General features: G+C 40.6%; 1 protein-coding gene and 1 long non-coding RNA gene across 4 annotated transcripts in view; one reads left to right on the forward strand and one right to left on the reverse strand.

Annotated features, from left to right (window-relative positions):
• Nucleotides 1-14,743, reverse strand: part of RNF144A (ring finger protein 144A) — a 141,505-nt gene that overhangs the window by 71,231 nt on the left and 55,531 nt on the right. The window lies entirely within an intron of this gene.
• On the forward strand, nt 6,078-8,106 carry LOC111766239 (uncharacterized). Its single transcript, XR_002798333.3, has 3 exons — nt 6,078-6,280; nt 6,831-6,945; nt 7,879-8,106. It is a non-coding gene; the product is annotated as an uncharacterized lncRNA (long non-coding RNA).

Raw genomic sequence — 14,743 nt, forward strand, 5'->3', positions numbered from 1 at the left:
CAGTCCTACTTCAAGGCATTTGAACATTGTACAAACTTAGTCATCATGATCTTATTTGTATAAACAGATTGAAAACAACTCAAATGTCCTCAGCAGGGAACTGGTTACATAAACCATGGGACATTCACACAATGGAACACTTTTTACATCTGAGTGTAATAAGATGTAATAAGTAAAAAATAGCAAAGTATGGAAGAGTATAAATTATATGCTAAACTGTATTTGCAGAAAGAAACACTGGATGAATACCTAAGATTCTATTGAATCGGGGAAAGGGAGGACTGGATGGTGGAGATAATGGACAGTACATAGGCCAACAGGGCTTCTATATATATATAGATCAATGTTTGAACCACATGGACACTGCTACTAAAAAATTCTAAACCTTTTAATAAATAAATGCTATCATAATAATTTAAATAATAGACAACACACAGGCCAACAGGACTTCAATATATATCTTCAAATAAACTTTTTTTCTTTTCTTTTCTAATTATATTTTTTTAAAGTTAATAGATCGCACAAAACATTACATTAAAAAACATAAGAGGTTCCCATATAGCCCACTCCCCACCCCATCAATTTCCCAAATTGTATTTATTGAAGATACATAGATCACAAAAAATGCTACATTCAAAAAATATAAGATATTACCATATACCCCCCACCCCCTCACTCCAGTTCTTCCACATCAACAACCTCTTTCATCATTGTTTCACATTCATTGCATTTGGTGAATACATTTTAGAACACTGCTGCACCACATGGATAATAGTTTACATTGTTGTTTACACTCTCCCCCAGTACATTCAGTGGGCTATGGCAGGATATATAATGTCCAGCATCTGTCCCTGCAACATCATCCAGGACAATCCAAGTCCCAAAAATGCCCCCACATCACATCTCTTCCTCCCTCTCCTTACCTTCAGCAACTACTGTGGCCACTTTCTCCACATCAATGCTACAATTTCTTCCATTACTAGGCACAATAGTTCCATAGAAGAACATCAGTAAGTCCACACTAATCCATATTTTATTCCTACATCCTGTGGACGCTGGGATGGTGATATCCACTCCACCTCTAGATCAAGAGGGGGCTTAGATTCTACATGGATGATGGATACAATTCTCCTGCTTCCAGTTGTAGGCACTCTCAGTTCCCTGGTGCGGTGGTTGACCATCTTCACCTCCCTGTTAGCTGACCTGGGTTAAGTCCAACGAACCAGAGGGTAGGAGTTGCAACTCTGAACCACTAGACTTAAATAAACTTTTGAACCGCATAGATACTGTTATTTGTTTTAATAAAATAAATGCTATCATAATAATTTAGAGTAGATAGAAGGTCCCTAACTTCCCTTCTAGTATTACTTCCATCAATGAATAATGATTACTCATTCTATATATCTACTTACCTATTTGAAGCTAGGATATTTATTTCAATAGTGCATAAGTTAAGAAAAAAGTTCTACACGACTTTTAAAAATTATTTTTCTTCTCTGAACTCAGAGTTCCAAAAATGTCAGTGTGTATCTAGTCGCCTGCATGTCTTCCAAATATGAAAGAAATTTATTTTATTGTCAAAAGGTTCAATATTCTGATTCACATGCTTGTCAGAGCTAAGATGTGAGTCAGACAGGTACCAATCAGCTCACAGAGGAAGCTTTTCACACTGTCAACCTTTGGGGAAGGTTTCACTTTTCCCATCAGGACACATAAATAGTATTCATTCAAGTAAGTATTCATTCATTCAAGTAGCTAACATTTATTGAGAAATTAGTATGTGTTTCTATATGTGTAAACTCATTGGCCTAGTAATCTTGATTAAGTAGTGTAGTAAGTCCTAATCCTATCCCTGGAGGCTTTATGAAGAGAAAGCCATGTGGAAGAGAAACTAGCTGAAAGCCAATGGAACCCAAATGAGAAAGGAGAGGACACCGCATGTACGGAAATTGCCAAGGACACCAGGATCACCGACAGCCAGTCTCAGAATGCCATGGTCTTCAGGAAGAAAGCATTACCTTTATTTGGGACTTCTAACCCTGGAACCATGCGCCACTAAATTGTAATTGTTTAAACCAACCCATTGTATGGAATTGGTTTTAGCAGCTTGGCAAGGAAGACAGTTTTGTACCATTATCCGCATTTTATACAAGAAAACAGAGGCACAGAGAGGCTACACAGCTTTCCCAAGGTCAGGCCGTCATAAGGGTTGGACACAGGACATTAATCTCAGCAGTCTGGGTTCTGATCTCATTGTCTTAACCACAGGCTATATTTAATTACTTTCCGAAGTAAAATTAGAATACATGTGGGGAAGTGGATGTGGCTCAATGATAGACCGTCCACCTACCATATAGGAGGTCCAGGGTTCGAACCCAGGGCCTCCTGGCCTGTGTGGTGAGTTGGACCACATGCGGTGCTGCCATGCGCTTGGAGTGCCATGTCATGCAGGGGTGCCTCACACATAGGGGAGCCCCATGCGCAAGGACAGCCGCCCTGCGCGAAAAGCACAGCTCACCCAGGAGGGGCGCCGCATACACGGAAAGCTGATGCAGCAAGATGACACAACAAAAAGTGACACAGAATCCCGGTGCCTCCTGACAAAGGCAAGCAGACACAGAAGAACACACAGCAAATGGACACAGAGAGCAGACAATGGAGGGGGTAGGGAGAAGGGGAGAGAAATAAATAAAAATAAATCTTAAAAAAAAAATAGAATACATGTGCCACCGACGTCATGAAGTAACTGCAATTTTAACAATGTGCGGAATAATGTAACAATTGATGGTCTTAATCTATATTGTTCATTATAATACTTTTGGTGAGCAGGTATAAGGTAGCTTTACCATCCCGCTTTACAACCTAAGAGTTGAAGGAGAACTGATAAATTACCAACCTAAGATTAATGATCACTAGCCATAAAACTACATTCCTCATTCTCAACTCATCTTACTCGCAACACCTTTCCTTCCACTGGTAAATGACGTGCTTCCCTAAAGCCCAGTGATAGTGCAGATAGAGGTCAGCAAACTTTTTCTGTTAAGCACCAGATAGCAAATATTTTAGGCTTTGAGGGATATACCACCTCTGCAGCAACTACTACTACTCAACTCCACTGTGGTAGCCTGAAAGCAGCTACAGACAATACACAAACAAATGGGTACAACTTTGTCCCAATAAAACTTTATTTACAAAAATAGGCAACAGGCCAGAATTGGCTCAATGGCCATAGTTTGCTGACCCCCTGTGTAGATACTGATGTTTTCTAGTTATTATGAAAATCCTTCCCATCAATCTAATATTTTCCCCTTTTTAAATATTGTTCAATTGTGTGACACTGTATTTTGCCTATATTTTATTTCCACTCCAAACGCCCAAGCCAGATGTGACTGCCATTTCACCTACCCATCCAACAGCAGGAATTGTGTACTGCGCAGCCTGCCTGGCCTTATGAAGCAGCTCTAGCTCAGTAAACATTAAGTCAAAGAAAGAACCTTCTCTTTCAGCCCACCTGCTCTACTATTTATTTCCTGAAGAAGCTCTGGGCCTTTCCATTCCTGGACTTTAGCGCCCACTGTTCCAATGACACAAATTTGACCCCTCTCCTTCTTTGCTCAGCAACTCCCTATCCCTTCTTCATTCTAGCTCAATGACACCTCCCAGGACCACCACAGGACAAGACATTATCACCCTCCCTTGAACTGTCAGAGTACAGAGTCAGAGGCACTTCTACTGCAACATAGATTATGTCTTGACTACGTTGGTAAGATTCTCAAGGACACTACCATGCCATCAACTCTTGTGCCCTTGACTCTCTGTCAGCATTTGTTCATTCTGTGGGCTTGGATGACAGTCACATGAGGGCCTTTCCATGCATTATACACATGAGAAACTGAGGAAGTACAGTAAAATTAACCCAACTAGGGTGTGGTGAAACAGTTAATGGTGATTCTGGGACAAGTGCCAAAGTTTCTGTGTTAAAGGAGCCTAAGACATGCAGGCGAGCCTAACAGAAAATGTAGTCTCCAGGATCTGAGACGACTGGGTTTAAATCCCAGCTCTGCCATCCAGCAAAGTGAATGTGGCAAGTCACCCAACCTTATTATTAAAATTAACTGAATAATTACTATGGGACTACCTTAAACTGTGTTATCTAGCATATTACCCCATTTAAATCCTCTCAGAAAACTACAGAGTAGGCACTATTATCCCCATTTTACAGATAAGGAGTCAGAGGCTTTGAAGTTCCATAACTGGCACATTTTCACAAAATAAGTAAATACCAGAGCCTCATTTCAAACCCAGGCAGTCTGGCCCCAGAATCTGACTCTTCAAACCATAAACTCTTGGCAGTGCTGGCGATGGTGTTTGTGGTTATTATTGCTATACCCTCACTGGTCAAGAACGTGCACCTCTCTAGCCTAGGTGGCTAGAAGAATTGACCTCATCAATTCTTTCTTGCCCGGTCCTCTGTGTGGCCAAGAGCGAGCATCAGTGAGATGTTTTCCTCTGCGTTGGACTTCAGAGTCGCCCAAGGTTTGAATCCCTGCCCTTGGCCTCATTAGCAAGGTCAGCGGCCCCACCCAGGGCTGGTGACCACCACAAGACACAGCTGGCAGCCTCATTAACCATGGTGGTAAGAAACACATGAAGTGGACAGTAAATCTCTAAGGTAAGAAGTTTTATACGCTAGAGAGGCCAGGGAAGGAGGGACTTAGAAAAGGAAAAAGCTGTCAAGGGAAATCTTCCAATCCCGCATTCAGGCTCCAAGAAATAGCAATTAGCCCACAGACGAAACCACCTGGGGCTGTTTCAGTTCAGCCCTACCCACTTGAAAAATTCTAAAAAGTAAAAAAAAAAGTCTGTTATAAAAATATGAAGACATGCAGTTTAAGAGGGCGAGAGGGGATGAATGTAGGGACGTTATATAATAGCCTTTCTGTAGATCGGGGGAAACTTATCTCCCCAAGTTTGACAAATGAACAAAGAAGCAGAGCAGCATTTAAGACTGTTATTCAATCTTGCCACAGAACCTCCACGCAAATGAGTGTGTGTCTCCACCGGCAGACTTGAAAAGAAGAGGAGAAGGGGGAGGAGGTGCAGGAGGTAGACCAGTTAAAATTAGAATCCACTCTGCCTGCTTGCTTTTGCTCAGGCTTCAAGGGATGTGGGTGGACTTAGATGGCTCCAGCTGGATTGACAGCTACTGTATAAGGCTGTAGGTCAGCCCGAGCCCTGGAGAAGTGAGCAATTCCTCCCTGGGAGCCTGTCGGGAAGGAAGCAAGAGTCCTCCTCCAGGACTGTTCAAGAACCAACGTGCCATCTTCCCTTTTTGTGAATGGGAAAGGAAGGACGAGGGAGAAACAGCACTGAGTTCAAATTAACCCCACCAGGAACCCAGAGGTACACATTCCAGAATTTCTGGGCCTACAAAAGAGAAACATTCAAAGCCCCATTCAATGGTAGAAATGCAGGGCTAAGTATTTGGGAGTTGGGAGTTTAATCTAGGACAAAAATAAGTAAAAGTCAGAGCTAGGGACAGGCTTGGGCATCCTACGGCCGAGCATCTTATGCTATAATATCATTTAGAGGCAAGTGACTTTTCCAAGGTCACAGAGTTGAGTGGCACAAACAAATGAGAAAACTGGATTCCGAATTCTCAGATCTACAATCTTTCCACTCCACACACTGCGATACCAGAGCTGCTTGTGTTTATAAAAACTGGCAGCCCCAGTTTAGTAAGCTGTTTGACAAAGCAGAAATGATGGGCAGACAGCAAGAAGTCTGCAAGACAGAAGGGTTATGGAAAAATCTCACATAACTCCTGAAACTGTAGCTTGCGCTTAACTAGACCCTATCTAAGAGACCCATTCTGTATGTGTGTTAACTCTTACATCACAGAGGTGGCTCTGTATTTTATATTTTGCATATTCATTATCTTTCTACCACATATGCTGAACATGTTTGGAATTACCATAAATACGAGACACACAACCACTTATGAACTCCACCCCCCTGCCCATCTCCACCATCCTACTATGGCTCACCGTGCTGAAGCAATTAGCAGAGACCAGAAACAAGATGACTGAAGGAACAGAAAACTAGGCAGTGGCTCACAGATTCTTGGAAATTGAAGGGAACTTAAGAGAACACTGCATATTGCACAACCCTTCCTCTGTACAACTTCCTGTTTAGAGGCTTACCTCAGGCCAGCTGAAGCTTCTGCAACAAGGACAATGCAAAAAAGCAGTGGGAAACCCAGTGCACACAAACCATAAAGGTAAGGTACAATTATAATCAAGTTTTTCTGCTTGTCTATATTGGCCAATATTCCAGAAAGTGTATGTGATACTTTGTAAAAAGAAAAAATAAATAAACTAAGATGAATGTGGCAAAGGAAAAAATGTTTAGGGAAGTAGGATGGAGCTATAAGTCTGTTTAGTAAAGTGCAGGCTTTGAAGACAATGAATTTGGCTCAAAACTGCTTATGTACATAGACCTGTGGGAGGAAGGATGGAAAAGACACTGTGTGGTGATAAAACTCATCCCTGCACCATGTGCAGAAGGAAGCCACATGTGGGAAACCCAGGTTCCCAGGACCTGGTGACTAAGAGTATGGACGCTGGAACCAGAGAGCTTGAGATGGACACCCCAACTTGGTCACTTGCTCACCCAGTGGATTTGGACAAGTCACTTAACCTCTCCGGGCCTCAGTTTCTTCATTTACAAATGAGGATAATGGCACATATCTCATAATGCTGTGAGAATTAATATATGTTAACACATGGCATACACTAACAGAGGCTGCCTCTCAACGAATGTTTTCACAGAATTACAATCACCATTACCATTACAACTACTTCCCTGATGATGGCATTTCACCTAAGGCAGTGGACATAACAGGCAAGAGGCTTGGATCACATCCCGCGTCCAGATGCTCCACTGGTGTGTGATTATGGGTATGGGTTAATGAGCATAATGTCCCTGAGCATATGACCTCCCCAACCAGAGAAATAACCCCACGTTCTGCCGACCTCACAATTCCACTGCAAAAATTAAATGAAATGGTCTGAAAGGAAATGCTGAAGTTTGAGGAGGAGGATTTGTAGGACTGTTGGTCACTGCCTTCACCAAGTTCAGAGGGTCTACCTGGTCCCAAAGAAAGGTTCATTTGTTTCTCTAGACACTGTGGCTAAACTAATTGGTAAAGAACAAATTTACAGGTAATGTAGGGTGCTATTTTGTACGGTGGGAGAAAATGAATGTTTTGTCAAATATACGTGTTTCCTGTAACGAGAACAGACTGACCCAGAGTCACAGAAGCACATTTCTTCAACTCTAGGAGTCTTGCTGTTAAGGACAGGTTTCTCTCGTTATTGGTGAAGCCACAAAGCACACATTTCAATTATAGGAATAGTAATTCTACTTTCCCAGAATAAGTCATTGGATTGCCCTGGCTGAGGAGGTGAAGAGCAATTGACTAAGCTGGAAATGCCAACCAATAGCTTTCTCCCCTGTCACAAATTTCCACTGCCTGCCCCCTTCAAACAAAATAGTGTTAAAATGTAACTTTCCAAGATATTTTTACATGTGAGTAACCCTGGAGGATAATCTCATTCTGTGTTTTCTAATGCAAATAGGAAGAGTCAGGAGGTTCCAGAACATCTGGCTTCTAACCTTCTCTATGGTGGTCAAGAGAGAAGGAATTTGACAAAGGACAAACTTAGGGTTGGCAAGAACAGGGATGTCTTCTGATTTCAAGCCTAGTGTTTTTGGGGTTGTTTTTTTTTTGCCCATGTCAGGCTGCCTTTACCTAATACTGTCTTAGCATATAATATTCCTTCTTAATTTAAAATTTTATTTTGTTTCATGTCATAGTTTCAATGGCCTGGAGAGCTATATCAGTTGTGGAGGAAGAGTACGCAATTTAAAAGCAACTACCACCACCTACGTAGAATTAAGAATCTTTTGAAGAGTGAACAATCCCCTCCAACTCTATAGACATAAATGATTCATTGCATGCAGTGACCCATTTAGGAAAAACATCAATGCCTTGAAATGTCAATAGGAAGTCCACCAAGAAATAAATTCCACAATCAAATGGTTTAGTGCTTTGAGTTTAAAAGTACTTTCATGTCTAATTCATTTGATTCTCCCAGCACACTTTGGGTTTTGCTCATTTTACTCATAAGAAACAGAGGTCTATGGAAGTATCTTAATTCAGCTTTCTCCAGAAGCAGATGCTGCGACAATGATTCCAGCACAAGCAGTTTCTTGGGACTCAGGGAAGTGAGATGACAAAGAAAGGCAGCCAATAAAGAATTCATTATCAAGCAGTTCCCACTGTGGATAACAGAAGCTCATCCCATTGGAGAACTTTGAGAGGCTACTGTCAAACACCCACCTCCGACTTACCCCACCCAAGTGTCAAGGGAGCTCAGGTAGTGATCCATCAATTTTGAGGGTGGGAGTGGGGTGCTAATTCCCACACTTCCCACCTGCCACAGGGGCAAGCATGGGAGGCACCTGAGAGAAAGCCAAGAAATGTAGGTGCTTGTATTAGGCCAATGGGCTATGAAGAAGCAAGGACGGGGACATGTGTAGGGCAATGACATGGTTAGCCCACAAATCCAGGGGCTGTTGCCAGCACTCTCCTATACTGCTAAGTGCTCCTGCCATATATTCTAGTGAAAGTTTTCTGTAGAAGACAACAAATGAGCTGTCTTTCTGTAGATGAGGAATTACATGCTTAAAAATAATATTTTAAAGCTCAGTTGGTAGTAATTTGTCACATAAATTAGACTCTAATTGGTGGGAGAAGAACCTAAAAACAGAGAAGAGTTAGAATTTATTATAATACATGTATGAATTGATAACTCTGCCTGAGGGGGTGACAATGGGAAAAATGAAGAAAAGAACTGATGTGACAGTCATGTTAATGGGAAATGTTACAGAGAGATGGCAACTGATTGTATCAGGGAAGAAGGATGAGTCAAAGATGTCTCCAAAATTCCTCATTTGGATGGCTAGAAAATCACATGGCACCATTTTAAAAAGGCATGGAACTCAGGTAAGTAGGGTCGATTTTTGCAGGGAGGAAGCATGGATGTTCAAAGGACCAAAGTGACTCCATATGGAAATGCCCAGTAAATAACCAGAGATGTGGCAACAGGGAATGTGGCAACATACCCTTCTGTAATATGCACAGTTGGAACAACTACCTGCACTTGCATAAATCTGTGCAACTGCCATCATCACTGACTTGCCAATTATCCAGTTCACATAACACCACACCCAATTATTATTCTCAACAAGGTTGAGATTCTCCAGACCACTGCAAAAGTGCCTCTAAATCACTCATCCTCTCACACTAATATTTACTAGACTTCTAAATTGTGAGGAGAGGAGGAGGACATTGTCATGGAAAAGGAATTTAGCTACTATTAAACTCTACCTTAAAATATTCCTTTCTTCTTTTTTCTTTTTTTTTAATAGTCTGTGCAATTTATCGTTCTCCCAAAACAAACCACAATGCACACAGCCTTTTCAGCTTCTGGGAAGACCAGAGCAGGTTAGGCCTACTAAAGGCTGTGTTTTTCAGTTGTTGCTTTCGGGTTGTTTCTTTTAGTTTTTGTTTCTGCAGGTGAAGAAATCGAAAATTTCTAGAATATACCCAATTTAAAAATATTCCAGAGCTCTTCTAGCCAATACAGTCATTATTATTACACTCACCTATTACACTCACCTAATCCATTGAAATCGCCACTTTTCTCTTAATACAAATATCCTGGTTAAGAAACAAGTCAATGCTAGATTAGGCATACAACAATTGCTCACTGAGTGAACAACCTCTCAATACTGAATGTGCTATTTGGTATTTGATACAAGCTTTCCTTCCTTCCTTTTTACCCTCCTTCCTTCCTTAACTCTCTTGACATTGAAATGCACATCCTCTTTCAAAATTGGAGGCTTAAGAAACAGAAAACCCCAGTAACATATACTAAAAAATTGTGCTTGGTCAACGAAAACAAACAATATAGCACTCTGGTAGGGAAATGATAGAGATTCCCATTTAATATAGTAATTAATTACAAAATTAATGTTCTGCTTATTTCACCATTTACCTGATAAAGATATTCTGCACATAGTGAAACACCTTCAGGTACAAAACCTTAAAATCTTTCCAAAAATCTGTACTTGTTGAATAAAACTGTCAGTATACAATTTAAATGAAACACCCAAAAAACATGCAGGACTCCTTTTTTTTTGTTGAAATCAAACTTTTATACCTAATCTCCTAGCAATTTTGTTAATCTCAGAACGTAACCCTATTTCATTCCAAAGAATGAAACTTCAGATTGGAAGCCAATGTGTTCTTCTAAGAGGATTTTTTTCCCCTTTTCATCTCTTCTACTTTTGTAATGGTTTCTGTTTGACCTTACTCCTCTTTTCTGGGCCATTTCATTAGTTCCTTTACAGGTCTGCCTGAGTGCTGTTGAATTGGGGCAGTAGGTGAAGTGAGGAAAATACTAGATTAGAACAACCAATTTTCCAAACAGCTGCCAAACTGATTTTCTCAAATACAAAACCACTCTTCTAGGTACAGACTTGTATATTTTATTTCACTTCTCTCTCTAGATTGGAGCTGCTTAGGACCCTATGTTATATTCATTTTAATGACCTACCACATCATCCAATGAGGAGCACATAACAGGCATACGAGTCAAAATCCTTAGTTTTACCCCTAGATTGGTCATTACCTAGCTAGAACTGTCTTTGTCAATTGGAAGGAAGGAAGGAAGGAGGGAAGGAGGGAGTTAAAATCCATGGTTTACTCAGTCCTCTTTATTTGTAGTGTTTTTTCATTCAGTCCTTTTTTGGACAGGGAGGCTCAGGTAGATGGTGACTAAGTAGATACCATGCATTCAGTTTGACATATTTATTCTGAGAAAGAGAATGAACCAATAAAGAGTGGTTTAACTTAGGAAATCAACAAGCCCAGGAAGAGTTTAAAGTCTGACAAGATCTAAGAGTCCCAAGAAAAAGCATCATCAATTCCTCAAATAGCAGGGTGCACCGAACATCAATCTGTTGCCAAAAATGTGTTGCATGTTAACTTTGGGGCCCAGCAAAGTAAGTGGGAAACCTTTCGTCTTTAAAATAGATACAAGTATTTCAACCAAAAGATTCCTAGCTTGCTCAATGAGGGTGCAAGTGCTCTCACCACAAAGTCAGGCTTGCATTTTTAGGTATTCAGGGTTATTATTATCTGATGTTACCTAGGACCCCTTCTCTCTAGACCCCAATTATCTCTTTATAGAAGGTAGAGTTCACAGCAAATAAATGCAATAACTTCCCCACAGTGTGGGACATGACTACTGGGGATGAGCCTCCCTGGCACGGAGGGATTACTACCAAGCACCAACTAGCAATGTAACTAGAAAAAGACCTTGACCAAAAGGGGAAATGGTAAAGACAAATCAGTTTATATGACTAAGAGACTTCAAAATGAGTAGGGAGGTCGTTCCAGAGGTTACACTTATGCATGTCTCAGCAGGATCTCATTGACAGCCAAAGTAGATATTACCCCAAACAGCAGGGCTCCTAAGGGCTCTGGAGACATCCAGACACTATAGTCAGGGAAGTAGCTCAGGAGTTTGGTGTCTTGCTAGTGGACCCTACTTTGGAATTTATGATCCCCAATGTGACAGAGTTGGACTCAATTGTGGTTTCCCTATACATGGCTCTACCGTACCTTCTATTTGAACCTATAATTAGTATTAGAGTTGGTAAGTGTGCATCCAAGAGACTTAAATCTTTAGGCTGTCCATGTGCCACTGGGCCCTGAATCTCAAGTGAGTTGCAACACCTACTCTCCAATTCACTGGACTCACTCAGGACAACTAACAAGGAGGAGATGATGGACAACCACCATACCAAGGAACCTAGACAGTCTACAACTTCAAGCAAGGGAGTCTCATCCATCAGTTATATGGGGTCAAAACCCCTCTCAATTAGAGGTGGAATGGACATTACCTTCCCAGAATCCTTAGGATTGGGGAATTAACTATGGACTAAAGTAGACTTACTGGTATTCTACTATAGACTTACTGTGACTCTACCAATGGAAGAAATTATATCACTGATGTAAAGAAAGTGGTCACTGTAGGTTCTGAGGGCAGGGAGAGGGAAAAACAGGAGTACTACAGGGACATTTTCGGGACTTGGGAATTGTCCTGAATTACACTGCAATGACAGATACAGGCCATTATATGTCTTGCCATAACCTACAGAATTGGGTGGGAGAGAGTGTAAACTATTGTATAAACTATAATCCATGCTTAGTGGCAATTCCTCCAAATGTGTTCATCAATTGCAATGACTGTATTGCACTAATGAAGGATGTTGTTAATGTGGGAAAATGTGGGAGGTATGGGGAGCGGGGCTATATGGGAATCCCTTATATTTTTCATGTAATATTTATATAATATAAGTATCTTTTTAAAAAATTAATAAAACTAAAAAAGAAGGTAGAGTTCAGAGAAGAATATACTCAAATACCTGGATCATAGAAAGCTGGAGTTCACAAATCAAATTGCGACTGCTAGGTATTGTTAGCCTGATTCTAGCCCACATAGACTCATGGCTTGTTCTCTGCTTCTGTGCTGAGGACAGTCAACATATTTATGCATCTTTTGAAATCATCATTATGATCATGAGTACTCCCTTCAAGAGACTAACCCCTACCATCATTCCAAGACCTCCAAAGGTTCAACATTGTCTGCATCATGGGAATAAAAAAAGGCAAACCAGCACGAGGGATTTCCAGTCTTTAACTGCAGGCTATATGTCAGGGCCTGTGCTAGGCGTTGGGAAAGACACGACCTGTTTACAATTTAATTGATAAAATAAGGCAGGTGCACAAATAACTAAGCAAAACGGAGAGGAGAGGAGAGGAGTGGAGGGGAGAGGAGGGGAGGGGAGGGGAGGGGAGAACAAGTGACTAGAGTTTTATTGATTGTCCAGCGTTAGAAAAAGTCCCTACTAAAGTTAATTTAATCAAAAGCTAATTTAATCATCACCATTATCCAATGAGGTATGTGTTATCCAAACTTCATGGATGAGGAAAACAATATCCAGTCAGCTGGTTAGAAAATTTGCACCAACTTTTCGTGTTTAGTAAATGATGGAATAGATTTTTGAATTCTAAGCAGACTCTGTAGCTAACAGTAGTTCCTTGATACCATATACTGTCTAGGAGTTCAGAGAAGAGAAAGAGTATTTCCAGATGGTCTCATCAAGAATGCTTCCTGAAGGAGGTGCTATTTGTGCCGGGCTTTAAGGGATAGGTATGATGTTGCTATGTAAAATACCAGTGAGGGCAATCCACATGCCATGTTCCGGAAATGAAGGTATGACCTTGCAAGAGTCAGCTACAGTAATCTCTCTCCCACTGGAATTTCCATTCGTTAGTGCCATCCAGCATATGAAAGAAAATATTAATTGTGCCCTTAACATGCATGTCTCAACTCTCTAAACGTCCTAAAATCTCCATGGAGACCACATCCATGCCAAATACTCTGGATCTCCAAAAGTGCTAAACGCATTGTTTTGAGCATAATAGATGCTTAATAAAGTTTTGCTCAATGAATAACTGGCATTCTAAGATGTAAAATATATTTTCATTGAAATGCAATGTTCAAAAAAAACTCCTCCATCCCTAAGAAAACAATCTTTTTTCTCCTGGTCCGATTTGCATTGCACGTTACTACGATAACATCTAAGTATAACTAAAGAAATAAAATACAATCTGAATAGAAATCAAATATCTAGGAAGCAAGAGACCTTATCCTGATGCAATGACAGGCAATTAGAATCTCATAGACTGATTTGGCACAACACTTAAGAAAAGCAGTTGTTATTTCCTTCCAATTGCAAATGCATCACATAATGGTTTAAAGAGAATATTCAAAACATGTGGAAAGAAGACAAATGAGAAATCCATGAATCAAGGAAGACAGCAAGGAGTGGTTAATTGCAAACACCAAAGCAGGGTTTTAAAAGCTTTCTCTGCAAACATACACATACACACACCCAATTTTCAGTCAGCTTGAACTGGCATTATTCTGACCAATTACCTCACACAATTACAGCACTGCCAATTTCAAAACAAAATACAGACCAGTTCTTTCTTCAGTTCTTCTTTCACACTGAAGGAAGTAAACAAACCACTTGAGAGTGTGAACACAAGCAGAGTGCCTAAATCCCCTGCAAGGGGCTCTCCTGCCCATTGCAAAGGAAGCACTGACATACACATACCCTCCCTACTTTCAGGTAGGGAAAGACCCAAAAGTCACATAGCAGGACCTCTTATTTTTGTAGATGAGAAAACTGAGGGTCAAGGAGATACAATAAATGACATATCCAGACAGAACAGACCACTATCTCTTACAGTTTAATGATCTTTCTTCTGCACTCCAATACTTCTGACTCATGATTGCTTTCTCTTTAAATTCAAGATTTTGTCAGCTTATTCCGTTGTGTGTTTTGGCTATCACTTTTCATAATACATCTGTGGCCCTCACATTAAATTTATAAAAAGAGATAACATCTAGAGATACAGATGGACTCTCCCTGACTAAAGTTCTCTACGAAAACAAAAGTGAAGGCTGGCTTCCTGGTATGCTTTCTAACTGTAAGAAGCAAAAAGTTTGCTAGTCTAATTAAAAAAAAAAAAAAAAAA

This window comes from Dasypus novemcinctus, chromosome 25, assembly GCF_030445035.2.
Source record: "Dasypus novemcinctus isolate mDasNov1 chromosome 25, mDasNov1.1.hap2, whole genome shotgun sequence".
NCBI lineage: Eukaryota > Metazoa > Chordata > Mammalia > Cingulata > Dasypodidae > Dasypus > Dasypus novemcinctus.